Source organism: Furipterus horrens, unplaced genomic scaffold (assembly GCF_987537825.1).
Source record: "Furipterus horrens unplaced genomic scaffold, mFurHor1.1.pri manual_scaffold_6, whole genome shotgun sequence".
NCBI lineage: Eukaryota > Metazoa > Chordata > Mammalia > Chiroptera > Furipteridae > Furipterus > Furipterus horrens.
In genome coordinates, this window is record NW_028327176.1 from 52,108,041 (window position 1) to 52,124,672 (window position 16,632).

Sequence of the window (16,632 nt, forward strand, 5' to 3'; positions counted from 1 at the left end):
ATTTTTGCATTATGCTTACAGAACTTCTGTAGTTTTGCTGTCCTTGGTTGTCAGGATTCTTAGTAACTTCTTAATTGAACTTCAAGTGTATTTTATGGAAAGGGGTAGGGGAAGAAACTATAAAACATAGTAATTCTTTTCCTTTTGCTTCTGGGAACGTTTTGTGGTGACCAGGAAAACTAATTTAGTACTTACCTATGAGAATAGAATAGTTTAAAGAATTTATGGGAGATTGCTCTTTTTTATAAAATGTTACATTTTGTTCATTATGATTTCTAGGATTGTATACTATGCTGTAGCTGATCCAAAAATAGTTTTTGATGTCAGGGTAATCATTTGAATGTAATAGTGGCACTTCTGTTTCTTAAGTAGTAAGTTTTGAGTTTTCTTATTTTATGATAACTATCTTTTATAAAAGAAATTTTGAAAAATACAGAAAAATAAAAAGTATATTGTTTGAGTCATCAGTTTTGAAAAATTGTTTTTACCCCAATATACTTAGGCATGCTTTTACTCACAACTACATATCCAGACTACAAATTTGGAACGGCATTAGTAGTGTTGAATGTACAGTTTCCAGGAGTGGGAGGCTTATAGGTTGTACTAAAATTTTAAATTTTCTCCACTGAAATGTCAGCACCAGCAAAGACTATTATGACATTTTCTCCTTTAGGAAAGGGATGTGATGATAAAATGCTTTAATAATTTTGGCTATTATAAGTGTTAACATTAGATACTGTGGTTTTTAAATGACATTAAGTTGGAAGGCTTTGAGAACTTGAGTCTGTCATCTCTTAGTGATATGTCATTGCTAAAAGAGCTCTTTTTCTTTCTCTGAAACCTCTACATTTTTCTTGCAGTTGTCATTTTGATATCAAAGTCCATTACCCTCTTTTTTGACTTTTTGACATGTCACATGTGCAAAATTTTGCATTTTGAGAATGGGGGATTCACTGGGATATCTGAAGACTGACATTAAATCAGTAAAGCATCCTCTAAGTACTTTCCCCTTATATTTACTTCCCCATTAACAGTTAATTAAGTCTTTGGAGGGCATTTTGTGCACACTCGTTGAAATTCTTGAATGGTTAGATACATTTTTACCCAGCAATTCCACTTCTAGGAATTTACTCTAAGGAAATAATAATTGATATGTTTACACGGTTAGTTACTGGGATGTTTGTTTTGATGTTATTATGATGATGAAACTTTGAAAACAATGTCCCTAAATAGAAAAATGGTAAAATTGATAAAATAAATTAAATCCTAGAATATATACTATAATGATTCATCATATATTTATATATCAACCCATATAGTAATAAAATATAAATTTATTCAGCCTTTACAAATCGTGTTGTAGGAAAAAGTTGACAAATATCTAAAGATGGTCATAATATAATAATAGGGTAAAAAGAATAAATTATTTAAAAGTATGAATATTTTTCCATTTTGGCTAAAAGAAGTATAAAAAAGTTCTAAAGTAAAGATTATACTTGATCAAATATTCGGCCTTAGCACTCTGAGGGAAATCTTTCTGCATAGTAAAGTTTAAAAACCCTTGAGCTACATTGAAAGAAGAAAAAAGGAAAGGCTACATTAACACATCTAGACATTGAAACCATTCTGCTTTTGAAATAATCATGGAATTCCTACAGATGAATGGAGGGTTTTCAAATGTCCCTGCTTATCCACAGACTTACTCCTATTTTATTAGAGCTTTTATAATCTTAATCTAAATTAGTTGATTTATTGTTGTGAGGATTAAAAGACTTGCAGTGAGGTTCTCAAGTTGACACGTAAGAGGTCAAGTTCAATATGTGTGATATAATTGCAATGTAGATATGCAAATGTTAAAAGTAGGCAATAATTTCACAGTGTTAAAGAAGAAAAAATAGTATACAATAGAAAATCTCCCTCTTTCTCCTGTTCCTCATCTCTTCAATTCCCATTGGTCTAATTTGCCAGCCCTGGTAATCATCATTACTGGTTTATTGCTTATCCTTCCAGAGATATGTTATGCATATCTGAGCCAAGAACAGATTTACATTTTTCCTCCTTGGCTGTATTTGTAATTTTCTTCCATTGGGTTTTCCATGTGACAGTGTATCATAGAAATTTTTTCATATCAGTATATAGAGAGCATCCTCAATAGAAGTTTTTTTTCTGAAAAGTGATTGACACAGAAAAATATAAACAGAAGATAGGCCTTGATCAAAACATTGGAGAGACAATTACGAGTTTTCTTCATGGTTGGGGTATTGAGTACAAGGCTCTCTTGCTGTGTGAAGAGGAAATGACTTGGAGTACTTGAATAGGATGTAAAGAGTTGTAAAATCTTCCAGTTTAATTAGTCATTAAATTATCTTCTTAAAATGTTACTTTGAAATCTAAATAGTAATACACATCATTGAAAAAAATCAAGCCCTGGCTGGTGTGGCTCAGTGGATTGAACGCTGGCCTGTGAACCAAAGGGTCACTGGTTCGATTCCCAGTCAGGGCACATGCTTGGGTTGTGGGCCAGGTCCCCAGTTGGGGGTGTGTGAGAGGCAACCACACATTGATGTTTCTCTCTCTTTCTTTCTTCCTCCCTTCCCCTCTTTCTAAAGATAAATAAATAAAATCTTTAAAAAAAGAAAGAAAGAAAGAAAAAATGAAGCAGTTCTTAAAAATTTACCAAAAAATGAGACATGTTCATTCCTCTTTAGTCTTTATTTCTTTCTTTGGAAGCAACTACTTTCAACTCTTTTAACTTTTTCTTTCTTTTTATTGTTGTTCTATTACACTTGTCCCAATTCCCCCCCCCCCCCATTGCTCTCCACTGTCCCCCATCCCTGTGACCTACAGTCAATCCTTGCCGTGTTGTCCATGTTCCCATGTCCATGGGTCTTTTATACTAGTTCCTTGACTAGGCCTTACCCCTTTCTTTCCCCCCTTCTCCCCTTCCTCCCTGGTCACTGTCAGTCTGTTCCTTGTTTCCATGCCTCTGGTTCTATATTGCTCATTTGTTTTGTTCATTAGGTTCCTGTATTAGGTGAGAGCATACGGTGTTTTTCTTTTGCCGCCTGGCTTATTTCACTAAGCATAATATTCTCCAGTTCCATGCATGCTGTCACAAAAGGTAGGAGCTCCTTCTTTCTTTCTGCTGCATAGTACTCCATTGTGTAAATGTACCACAGTTTTTTGATCCACTTATCTACTGATGGACACTTAGGCTCTTTCCAGCACTTGGCTATTGTAAATAATGCTGCTATGAACATAGGGGTGCATAGGTTTTTTGAATTGGTGTTTCAGGATTCTTAGGGTATAATCCCAGCAGCAGAATCGCTGGATCAAAAGGCAGTTCCATTTTTAATTTTTTGAGGAAATTCCATACTGTTTTCCATAGTGGCTGCACCAGTCTACATTCCCACGAACAGTGCACTAGGGTTCCCTTTTCTCCACATCCTCGCCAGCACTTGCTGTTTGTTGATTTGTTGATGATGGCCATTCTGACTGGTGTGAGGTGGTATCTCATTGTGGTTTTAATTTGCATCTCTCTGATGGCTAGTGATGTTGAGCATCCTTTCATATGCCTATGGGCCCTCTGTATGTCTTCCTTGGAGAAGTGCCTGTTCAGGTCCTTTGCCCATTTTTAAATTAAATTATTTGTCTTCCTGGTTCAACTCTTTTAATTTTTTTCTAGTAGTCTGTCATTCTAAAAAGTAAAGTTTATAACTACTTCTTGACTTTAGTGATTTAGATATTATTTGTTTACCTATTTTTAAAAATTGAGAACTGGTAAATTAAGGTCAAGATTAAACTCTTTTAGTCTCTATCTCTTCTACTTCTTCCATACTTTGGATTGAGATTTTGTCTCAATATTTAATTAAGTCAGTAGTTAGGTGTTTTTAATCATTATAACTAGTTAATATGATTACTCTTTGAGCCAAATAATAAACTAAGATTGTTTCTTTTATTTACCTAATTTTCTGTCAGCATATCATTAATTTTTCCCAAAGTTTAAATGCTGTTAAATGCTCAAACAAATGCATAAATCTACCAACTTCCTTTTTTTCCTTAAGACTTCCTTCCTGTAGAGCTCATTTTTTCACACTCTAACCTGTTCTGGTTCTAGATTTGCACTGATATAAAGATTAATATCTTTAAAAAGATGTTTAAAAGTGATTAAACCCATAAAATAAGAATTAGATATTATGGAAAGAAACAATCAGAATAAGAGTACTCTATGAAATTAAATTTCTCTAATTTTGTGCATAGCTATTCTCCTGGGATTTTCCTTCATCTCACTCCTAGTTTGGATCCTGTTAGCTACATCCTGGTTTGGTTTTGTGGACCATGAGAAAGAAGAAACCTGTCAAGAAGGGTTCCTGGTACCTAAATGGACTTGAATTTAAAAGCAGGGCTTAGCAGCCATTTTTAAAGAGGGGCCTCTTATGCTAACTGTACTTCAAGGAGAAACCTGCCTCCCACACTGAACTGCTTGTCTGCACTGTTCCTGACATCTGAGCCAGTTCTTATAAAGCAGTTCCTGGAATTGTATTTCAACCAGTAGGACTGAGGCTTTCCCATCCAATTGGAGCTGCACAGCTATATCCCCATCAGCATCTCCACTGACCAATCAGAATGGCTCCATTATGACCAATCAGAACAGTGCTTTTTGGACCAATCAACCTTCAAGGATTTGGAGTCCTCATTTGCATGAGGACAGACCAATCAGGGCCTCCTAATAGCAGTGCTGTTCTCACAGTTGTGCTGTATCACCATTGAGCTCTTTGTGTGGAATAAAGTTTTCTTCCTCACCACATTCCAAATTGCGGATTCCTGTTGGCTTTGAATTGGCATGGATCATTGGTTGACAGTTTACTCAGTCATTTTGGAGAAGCACTTAGTCCGGTTAATTTCTAAGAAAAGATAAAATTTCTAAATTCCTGCATGTCTCAGAAATGTCATTATGCTACCCCTATTCTTGAATTGTAATTTGCCTGAGTAAAGAAGTCTAGGTTTTTCCTCAGAATTTTTAGATGTAATTTTAGTGTGTCTGTGTCAGTATTACTGTTAAGAAATCTGATATTAAGTTTTATATGCCTTTGTTTATGGGGTTGTTTCTCCTTTCTGAAAGCTTTTTAGAATCTTCTCAATGGTGTTCTGAAATTTTAGAATTATATGAACTTGATGGGTTTCATTTTTCATTCATTGTGCTCTGTCTACACTTAGTGAGCCCTTTCAACCTGAGGTCTCTTTTTCTTAGTTTGGTGAAATTTACTTTAATATTTTCTTCCTTTCAACTTATTCTATTCTCTCTTTTTCTTCAATTGGATTTTGGATCCAACTGGATTGATTTTTAATTTTCTTGGCTTCTCTCTTCTGTTTTTTTAATCTCTTTATCTCTTTTTTCCCTAACTTCTCTGGACAAGTTTTTCAACTCTATCTGCTAGCGCTTCTATTCTGAACTTTATTTTGATTATCATATCTTTAATCTTATGGAGCTCTTTCTTGTTCTCTTATTGCTTCTTTTCATAGCATTCTCTTATTTCATAAATGCAAAGTATGTTCTTATGTTTTTAAAGCTATTTGTTGTAGCTTTATTTTTGGACTTGCCTTTTGCTTTTTTCATAGTTTCTGTCTTTTGCAGTCCTCTTTTCTTTTGGCTTTTCAGTTTCTTCAGGGAGAAGCCTCCAGTTCTTTGCAGTGTGGAATGTAATTCTGGGTTTCTATATTCTGGGAGCAGAGCCAGTGAAGTGGAATATGCTGCGAGTCCCCCAAGACCACCCCCAGGTTGAGTGATTTACTAGGAGGACTCATAGGACTCAGCATATAGTCATACTCACAGCTATGATTTATTACAGTGAAAGGCTACACAGCAAGATCAGCAAAGGGAAAAAGTACATGGGGCAAAGTCCAAAGGAAACCCGATGCAAGTTTCCAAATGTCCTCTGCAGAGTCACACAGGATGCGCTGAATTCCTCCAGCACTGAATTGTGACATGGGTGAAGTGTTGTCTGCCAAGACAGGTTATTAGAGATTCAGTGCCTAAGGTTTTTATTGGGGATGGTTCAAGTAGGCACTCTCTGCTTACTATGTACCAGACTCCCACAGGGAAAGCAGGTATTCAGCACAATCCACATTGTTTGTGCAGACTATGTCCAACCACTCTTGGGAGTTAGGGAATGGTGGGAACCATCCTGAAATCAAAGCTAACAGGCAATAGTCAGGAGCTAACCTTGCAATTGGACCTTTCAAAGGACAGGCATCTCAGGCCTGCTATGTGGATTCTTTTCTGTACAAGTACTGAGAGAGGGTCCCACCATTTAATATATAGGCTTTCACATAACCTCATTAGCTTCTGCCTGTGCCTTATCCTTGACTTCTGCTGGTAATCCAGAGACCAGAACCTCTCAACCTGACGTGGGGCTGATGAAATCACCTATCTGCAACAGGGTGGGAAACTGGTCCGGGGGAGTTGGTATCCAGATATTTTGTACCAGTAAACCATTGTTGTTTACTTATCTCATAACTAGATAAGTGGTTCTCAAAGTGTGGTCTCAGGGAACGCCTGGGACCCTTTTCATAATGATACTGATATAATATTTGCTTAAAAAACAGTCTTGCACTTGAAGAGCATCAAAATAAGTAAGCCTGAGTCCTGTGTTCTCTTTGGAGAGACAGCTTTGCACATAGTGAACCATTGTACAGTGTGGTGGGAATAGTGTGGTGTAGAATCACAGAGGAGAAGCAATGAATTCTGCCACGATGTGAACATTTCATCAGGTCTGTCAATGTAAGAATGTCCAAACTTGTAGAAAAATTTTATGAAAATTCATGAGCCAAACAGACGATATGCCTGGAAGCAAGATCTCAACAGACTGAGAAAAATGCTTCTCAGAATGGCAATTTGCAGCTTCTTTTATGCATTTTGAATTAAGGAGGGAAGATTACATAAAGGTAGGAGAAGGCAAGGTGGGCATTGACTTACAGCAGTGATTTTCAACTGGTGTGTTGTGGCATATGGGTGTTGCAAGAATTTTTAAAACATCCAAAAAGAGGTGGGCACTGACCTCTTTTTCTTTAGATTGTCAAATAAAAAAATAACAACATCCAACACAACAGTTTTCTTGAGTGAATGGATCAAAATCATACCTATTTTTTGTCGGACCAGCAAAAAATTAATATCTGTATTTTTTGGTGTGCTGCAGAATTTTAGTAATTAGTTTATGTATGCTATGAGATTAAAAAGATTGAAAATTGCTGGGTTACAGGATACAGTAGTTAACAAACTTTCGTGCTCTCTTGCGGGTTGTTTCAATTCAGAGGCTTTTCAAAGATGTTATTCTTGAGGCACAGAAGCAATGGGCAGGGCTTACTTAAGACAAACATAAACCTTTTGCTAAGGACGGTATATGTCTGGGGCATGACTACCCACTATGACCTGCCTAATTAGAAATATGATCAAATCACCCTGTCAGGTTATGTTCTATAGAACCCCTTTTTTGTCCACAGGGCCTTGGGGGACAACAAGAATTTAACCAGAATTATTTTCCCAGTTATACAAATATGGGAACTTCTGATTATATTTCCAAATAAAAAGCCAATCTCCTAGATGATCTCCAGACCAAGCCTCCTGGTTTTCACAGACTTGTGTAGGCTTTCCCCACTTTGTGTCAGGATTGGTCTGTATATGTGGTAGAAGTGGCAGTGTGTGTGGGTTACAAGGCTTGGTCATAAAAGACATTGCTGCCTCCACCTTGGTCTCTTGGCTTGCTTGTGCTGAGGGAAGCCAACTGTCTATCATGTCTTGGGATCACTCAAGTAGCTCTGTGAAGAGCCTCAAATAGGAAGAAAAATGGAGTTTTCTTTGGGCCAGTGGCCACTCAGCTAGAAAGTCTCTCTAGGTTTATTTTTTGTGACTAAGTTCTTGGGAGCAGAAGAGATTTGTGCAACTTCTGGTACTTGCCTTTGAAAAAGAACTTCTCAGTCTTTTTTTCATTATCACTCCTATAAGAAGCTTTTTCAGATATTTTTCTTCTTTTTTCTTTTTTAAAAAAACTATGAAATGCTTCATAAATTGGAGTGTCATCCTTGTGCAGGGGCCGTGCTAATCTCTGTATCGTTCCAATTTTAGTATATGTGCCGCCGAAGCGAGCACCAGATATTTTTTTTCTCAATTGCCCCAAGAAATTTTAATACCACAGAAATAAATATCTTTATACACTGTAAGTTACTATCTGTGCTTCATCCATAAAAAGACTAACATTTTTTTGCCTTTCCACCTGCCAAGAATCAGCTTTCACCCCTTTGTGGGTAATATTGTCCCTGTTGAGAATGCATGTTTTTGAAAAGGGCCTGGGTTTATGCGCTCCTCCCTTTCTTCCTTCATGTGGGCTGGAAGGGAGAATTGTGTGGGGAGCTAACTTCAACTAGGCAGACAAAGAAAGAATGCAAGCAACAAGATAGAAGGAAGCTGGAGGCTTAGAGACATCACAGAACAAAGCTACTAGCCAATGTTTAGACAGTTAATTGAGAAAGAAACATACTTTGATTTTATTTAACCCGTCTCATCTTGGGGCCTTTGTTATAGAAACTTAGCTTGTATTCCAGCAAATATCAAGTCCATTTCTTCAAAACTGCTTAGAAATTTAAACAATTTTCTGTTCTGCTAGTTCCACATCACCTCAGTCTGTTTACCCATGAGTATAGAAATGATTTTTTTGTATTAGCCTTCTGCAGTCTACAAACACCTTATGATTGCCAGTACTGTGAACTGTGTAAATATTAACATTATTTGATCCAGAAGTTGGGCACCTCTATCTGATAGCTCATAATCATTTAACCAACGTGTTACTATGCTTTATCTCACTGCATGCTTTGGTAGTTTGCTGTAGTTTTATTTTGTTGGTTTTTTAACCATTAGTTTTTTTTTTAAAGATTTTATTTATTCATTTTTAGAGAGAGGAAGGGAGGGAGAAAGAGAGGGAGAAAAACTTCAATGTGCGAGAGAGACATTGATTGGTTGCATCTAATATGCCCCCAACTGGGGACCCAGCCTGCAACCCAGGCATGTTCCCTGACTGGGAATTGAACCAGTGGCCCTTCCGTTCACAGGCCAGTACTCAATCCACTGAGCCACACGAGCCAGCGCTAACCATTAGTTTTGACGCACTAGAGTGTACTAAGGGCATGCACAGGATTGTCTTTTAATTCAGTTCCCTCATCTGTAAAATTGGTCTAATAATAGTACCTACCTCCCAGGGTTTTATGAGGATTAAATGAGATAATGGTAGTAAATTATTGAGCATATTACATACTAAGTGTCAATAAATGGAAATTACTCTTATCACAATGACAATTTAAGGTACATTTCAAAAATTTGGAAAGATAATATTTAAGAATTTAATTCAAAACTTCAATGAAAGTATAATAATAAAAAAGGCAAAAAAGAATGAAATTGGAGACCACAGTGGTTTCAACTAATTTTTAAAATATTGAAAGTTGTCTTAGGACAGTGATTTCCGAAGTATGGTCCCTAGGGTAATGGCATCAGTATCACCTAGGAACTTAATTGGAAATACAAATTCTTGGGCTTCACCTCAGACCCACTAAGTCAGAAATCCTAAGAGTAGGGCCAGTAATCTGTTTTAATAAGCCCTCTAGGTGACTCTGACTTGTGATCAAGTTTTAGAGCACTTCCTAAAAAGGGAATGAAGATTCCCCTGAAAAGTAAGCAAGTTCACTGATACTATCTTCCCTTCAACTTCCATGCTCAGTATTTGCTGTCACCACATGCCAAGGGAGGTGGGAATGAGATATGAGTGTGAAATCAGGGGTATTTCTTCATCTTGGGGTAACTACCATTAACATTCTGGTTTATCATCCTTTTATGTATCTCTTTATGTAAATGCACATGCATACAGGTCTGTCCAGAAGGTATCCAGCCATGTCATATGAAAAACAGAGACATTTATTGAAGAAGATATAAGATACAAGAAACATTGTACACAGGATAATGACATTTCAGTCCCCTTTAAAGTAGGCACCTTGGAACCTCACACAGTTCTCCCAATTGCCATCAGCTGCCTCATCGTATTTCCCTGAATCTTATCAACTGTCTGAAATCTCTTCCCTTTCAAAAGTGATTTTAGTTAGGGAAAAGCTAGAAGTCACAGGGCACCAAATCTGGGCTGTAAGGGGCTGAGTCACCTGGGTGATTTGATGTTTTGCCAAAAAACTCTGCACGAGATGTGATGTGTGAGCAGGTGCGTTGTCCTCATGAAGCACTCAATCACCAATTGCCCATAACTACAGTCTTCTGAATCATTCGAATAGTTTCTGAAGAGGAATGTTCAAACTTAATGCAAAATTTAGTGCAGATTTGTTGCTGTACTTGCTCAGTTATGTTGAATGTGATGGCCACACGGTACACATGCTCACTCAACAGTGTCTATTGCCCCCACTGACTAGTACAGTGAAGTCGTCATTGTTCATGCATGTGCATTCCAGTCCACTCTCCTTGGCTGTCAGGTTACATCAATGTTGCGCAGACTGTTCTCGTTATATTAACAATGGCTGGACATTTTCCAGGCAGACATATTTAATTTTACACATATGAGATCATATTGACACTTTTTCATAGTCAGTTTCTGGTTTATCTTTCTCTTATGTTCCACATCTAAGCAATGTAGTTTTATACTAGCAATGTAATATTAATACATACACATTAGCAACATATATGTATATCGTCGTCGGCAGCCGTCCGTCTCGAGAGACGATGGTGTAGCTTCTTAAGAGTCTATCTGCACCGCCGAGAATGGTTGTGCAGTCCGACTCGGGAGTGACACGGTATCTGTCTCCTCCCGTGTTGAATCGACATCTTGCGATGACGCTGGAGTGTCCTCTCCAGTGAAGCTGAAGCTACAGAGCCTGGGCAGGGTGATATGGAGGGTCTGCTGTTGCCCATGCAGCAGACCCCCCCTCTCTTCGCAGCTGAGGGATCCAAGGGAAAGACGGAGTCAATACAGCTTGGCTTCAGGTGCGCCGCAGGAGTTGCCGGTGTTGACTACAACGTCAAACCGCCTTAGGGACTCCGGCTCCGGATTTTCTGTCGGGGTTTACTCCCTTAGCCTTTCCCCTGAAGAGGTATGCCGCAAGGCAGCGGAGGTTTTTTGGAATCAGAGTTTTCCTTCTCTGATGTGCCCTGACTGGAAGATCGAACCAGCGACACTTAGCTCGCAGGCCGACGCTCAATCCACTGAGCCAAACCAGCCAGGGTGATATGTATATACACACATACATATATACACGTACATATATGTATGTGTGTGTATATATATATGTAGCTATACTTTTCTTCATACTCATGTATTGATACAACATGCATGAGTTTTTTCTCTTATAGTAATTCTTCTAACCAAATTTTCTATTACTTCTCAAGTCACTTCTCATATTTTACATATTACTAAAAAGTCACTTTTTTTTGTTTTTAAATTTCTTTTGCTGTGAAGGTACATGTGCTATTGTCTTGTAGTTCATTTAAACTTTGTGATATTTTCTTATTTCTGATCTTATGCTTTTTTGTTTAACCATCTCCCTCCTTCACTACTCTGCCCAAATCAAGGTTTGGTTTTGTTGTTCTTTCAAAGAACAATTATATATCCTTCCTATTATTTAAAAAATTTACTCTTACTCATTCCTGCTTTCTATTGTCTTTTGATTTTTATCCTGTTTCCTTACTTTGAATAATACTTTTAAAAGTATTTTTAAACCCCTATTTAATGTTGAAGGCATTTAAAGCTCTAAAATTTCCCTTGAAGATTGTTTTTACTCCTAGGGTGGTATCTCACTGGTCTAAAATGTTCTCCTTTTCATCACCTTTTCAATGATTTGTAATTTCAGTTCTGATTCTATGGTCCAAAGATTATTTAGTAGGATATTTGTTAATTTCCAAGTATGTGTGATTTTTAAAAATCTTTTCATTATTTGGAATTTTATTGAATGATAGAGAATATGACATGTAAAATCTCTACTTAAAAATTTTTTCATCCATTATTTACTTTAAAAGATATATAGTTGAGCATTTTTCTGTAGGTTTTTTTCACTTTTTGTAGAGAAGGTTGGGATTACTAATTGCTTCTTAGTTAGATAGAATTTGTGCCATGTGTTTAAGAGTTTTGACCCAACTGACTACAGAAATGGAACAGTAATTTTTTATCCCGGAAGTTTTCTTGTTTGCTTTTCTCTCCAGGCTTAGTTTAGAAGAGCTAAACAGCTAACTCCATTCTGAGCTGTTTTCTTAGAACAAGGTCACTGACAAAAAGTTAGGAGGTGAGGCCATTAAAAAAGTAAAAACAAACAAACAAAAAAAACTTAGGCTTTTTAAATGCAGAGGAATTCTGGGCAGTTCACCAAGATTTAGTGGAAGACTGTTAAGCTCCAGCCAAAGAGGGATTGCCTTTTTATGTGAAATACTGTTTGCTTTGTTAGTTTTACTAAAAACATAGATTATATTGGTAGAACTTAGATCTCACGGTGGGTTGATGGAGATAATGGAGGGGAAGGTATCCAAAATTGATGGGCTGTGGACCACTCATTGGGCCTTCATAGTGTTTTATATGTTTTTGAATTAGTTGGTGGCACTTTAAAGTAAAGCAGCTTTACACACACATACATTTGCATTTCCAAAGTTTAAACATTTGGAAGCTCTGAGATTACATTAGCACTTGGCTAGAGTAGGCTGGGAATGCCTGTCTCTTTTAGAGACCTATGTACTCTTTTCACTTGTATGGTTTCTACCGTTCTCTCTTGCCCCCAATATTTAGGCTAGATGTCAGTAGTCATTTATCCTTTGCACGTTTGCTGCTGTTTTTCCACTGTAGTTTTTAAGAAAGAAGGGCAGTATGTTTTCTCCTAAAAGTGGGAAAAGAAAAAGGGTTTCTCATTTTTATTTTACTTTTAAAATATTTTATTTATTTATTTTTAGAGAGTGGGGAAGAGAGAGAGAAAGAGGAGAGAAACATTGATGTGAGAAAGAAACATCGCTCAGTTGCCTCTCATAGGTGGTCCGACTCAGGACCTAACCCGCAACCCAGGCACATGCCCTTACCGGGTATCAAACCAGTGACCTTTCACTTTGCAGGATGATGCCCAACCAACTGAGCCACACGGGTCAGGCTCATTATTTCATTATTTTTTAAAGAAAACAGATATTTTTGTGTGTAGAAGTATTTTGTATATGTGTGGAAGTAAAGAATATTTCTACATTTTCATATGCAAACAAAGTATATGTCAAAAGAACGCAAATTAAGATGCCTTCTTAAAACCAGCTATTCATAGTAAGCATCATCACTAGTCTACAGAAAAGATACCGTGGGGTTTGTTTTTGAATGGGAATTCAAAACACTGGAAACCACATCTATCCAGACTGGTAGGAGCAGTGAAGATGCAGAGATGCAGAACAGGCTGGTCCCACCCCTTGTATGGTGGATAAAAATTCAGGAGGGATATCTACAGAGCAACGGGTCCCAGCCCCAGTTCAGGGCACCAGCCCAGGGTTCCAGTGCCAGAAAGATAAGTCCCCATAACTTCTAGCTGCTAAAACCCATGAGGATTGGGTTGGTGGAAGAAACTGCTGGATTCCCAAGAAATTCCCCTTAAGGAACCCACGCACAAGCCCTGGCTGCTCTGGCTCAGTGGATTGAGCGTTGGGCTGCAATCCAAGTGTCACTGGTTCGATTCCCAGTCAGGCACATGACTAGGTTGCACGTCAGGTCCCCAGTTGGGGGCATGAATGAGAGGCAACCACACAGTGATGTTTCTCTCCCTCTCTTTCTCCTTTCCCCTCTCTCTAAAAAAATTAAATAAATAAACAAACAAACAAATAAATAAATAATTAAGAAAAAAAAAAAGAACCCACATACAGAGTTACTCAGAGTCGCTCACTCTGAGCTCCAGCATCTGGGTAGCACTTGAAAGGCACCAGTGGCATACAGGAAGGAGCTGAAGTGTCTGACATCAAAGTGAGGGCTGGGGGACAGCTTTCTCCCAGAAAAAGACAGAGACTAGCGTTTCTTTTTTGAACCCTCCCCGCAACAGAGCCACAGAGCTGGCAGGTGGGTGCCATATCTGAGACCCCATCAACCTGGCTAAAACTGTTTGTTCCACCTGGTTCTGTCCCACTCAACTTGTAGGCTCACCTAAGCTGTTATCAGTGGCTTTTCCATGTGAAGTTGCTACACAATTTCCAAAACCCTTTCAAATAAGCAATAGCCAGCCTCAATGAGCCACCAGCCCCTATACCTCTTGCTAAGTGGCCTCAGGCCTGGCAATAGCAGTAGCCATCCTAGATTCAGAGCTTGAATTCACCTGGGAATCTCCAAGCCCAGCACAAATAGCAGCCACCTCAGATTGCTTTATACCACATACAGGGTGGTCCCAGGCAGAACACAGGTGGGGGAAGACCTTGACCTGCACCACCCAGGAAACCCCAGAGTTTGCACACCCGGTGAATGGCTACCGGCCATGTTGGAGCACCACCACCCTGCCCCTGCACAGCTGATCCTCCATGGAGGGTAGAGGTTGGTGGTCAGTGGTCACAGCCAGTCCTTGCAGCTGACTGGCCTGGGTAAATCCCTCCCATTGATAAGCCAACAACAACCAAGGCTCAGCTACAAGAGGAGGGTGTACTCAGCCCACATGAAGGGTGCACCTTGCGTACCCAGCTTGGGTGATAGGCGAGGCTGTGTCACTGGACCCTACGGGACATGTACCAAGGTCATGCTACCAAGACAGGGAATCATAAAGCTCTACCTAATACATAGAAACAAACACAGGGAGGCTGCCAAAATGAAGAGACAAAGAAACATGGTCCAAATGAAAGGACAGATTAAAATTCCAGGAAAAGATCTAAACAAAAGGAGAAAAACAATATCAGAGGTAGAGTTCAAAACACTGGTTATAAGGATGCTCAAGGAAATTAGTGAGGGCCTCAATAGCATAAAAAATGTCCAGTCAGAAGTGAAGGATACAATAATTGAAGTAAAGAATCATTTACAGGGAAACAACAGTATAGTGGATGAAGCTGAGAATCAAATCAATGATCTGGAACATAAGAATGCAAAAAACAACCAATCAGAACAACAAGAAGAAAAGAGAATCCAAAAAAATGAGGGTAGTATAAGCAGCCTCTGGGACAACTTCAAGAGGCCCCACATTTGCATCATAGAGGTGCCAGAAAGAGAAGAGCAAGAAATTGGAAATCTATTTGAAAAAATAATGAAAGAAAACTTTCTAATTGGGTGGAGGAAATAAACATGCAAGTCCAGGAAGCACAGAGGGTCCCAAACAAGTCGGACCCAAAGAGATCCACACCAAGACACGTTATAATTAAAATGACAAAGGTTAAAGATAAAGAGAGAATTTTAGAAGCAGTAAGAGAAAAGCGATTAGTTACCTGCAGGGGAGTTCCCATAAGACCGTCAGCTGATTTCTCAAAAGAAACTTTGCAGGCTAGAAGAGATTGGAAAGAAATATTCAAAGTCATAAAAAGCAAGGACTTATAGCCAAGATTGCTCTAGCCAGAAAAATTATCATTTAGAATTGAAGAACAGGTAAAGAGCTTCCCAGACAAGAAAAAAACTAAAGGAATTCATTGTCACTAAACCCTTATTTTATAAAATGTTAAAGGGACTTATTTAAGAAAAAGAAAGTCAAAACTATGAACAATAAAATGGCAATAAACACATATCTATCAACAATTTAATTTAAAAAACAAACTAAGCAAACAAGAAGCACAGAGACAGAATCATGGACATGGAGAGCAGTTTGATGGTTGCCAGATGGGGAAGGGATGTGGAGGAATGAGTGAGGGGATTAAGAAGTACAACTTGGTAGTTACAGAATAGCCATGGGGATGTAAAGTACAGCATAGGAAATGGAGTAGCCAAAGTACTTATACGCATGACACATGGACATAAACAATGGTGTGGGGATTGCCTGAGGGAGTGGGAGGTGCTGGGTGGAGTAGGCAAAGGTAAAAAATTGGGACAACTGTTATAGCATAATCAATAAAATATAATTTAAAAAAAAAAGTCTGTGAAAATTTAATGAAAATGAGTAGAAATATATCAGCTTGATTATAGATAGTGCTCCTGAAATAGTGAAAAGTTGAGGTTAGCATTGGATATTGTGACATGTCGAAAAGATAAAACATGAAATTAATAATTGTTTATTATAGATTTTACTAGGAATAATTTTAGGCCAAAAGCTTTAAAATGGTAATTATCACCATAAACTGGATACTGATTCTTGAGCTTCAGATATCTCAAGGTTTAGCAGGATTCATGATATGCACAACTCTAGCCTTCTATATGTAGTTTAGGCTGAAAATGCTTTTTTAGCTGTTAAAAGAAATCAGTCTGTACTTGTCATTCAAGAAAGTCTTTGTCTCAGTTTACCAATAAAGAATGTCAAAGATCTGGCTTTTTTGGTTGACATTATAGCTCATCTAAATACTGCAAACATTTCTTTACAGGGACATTCACAAGGAATGCCACATTTATATGATTCAGTTCTCCCATCTGTAGTAAATATATGTTTTTTGACAAACATATTTTTGGGGGTAAGGAATAATCTGAATCTCTT

The 16,632-nt window shown here is 38.0% G+C and overlaps 1 protein-coding gene and 1 non-coding gene across 2 annotated transcripts in view; one reads left to right on the forward strand and one right to left on the reverse strand.

Annotated features, from left to right (window-relative positions):
- ZNF638 (zinc finger protein 638) overlaps positions 1-16,632 on the forward strand; it is a 150,586-nt gene that overhangs the window by 1,917 nt on the left and 132,037 nt on the right. The window lies entirely within an intron of this gene.
- Positions 8,043-8,146, reverse strand: LOC150006196 (U6 spliceosomal RNA). The gene has a single exon (XR_016512045.1). It is a non-coding gene; the product is annotated as a U6 spliceosomal RNA (small nuclear RNA).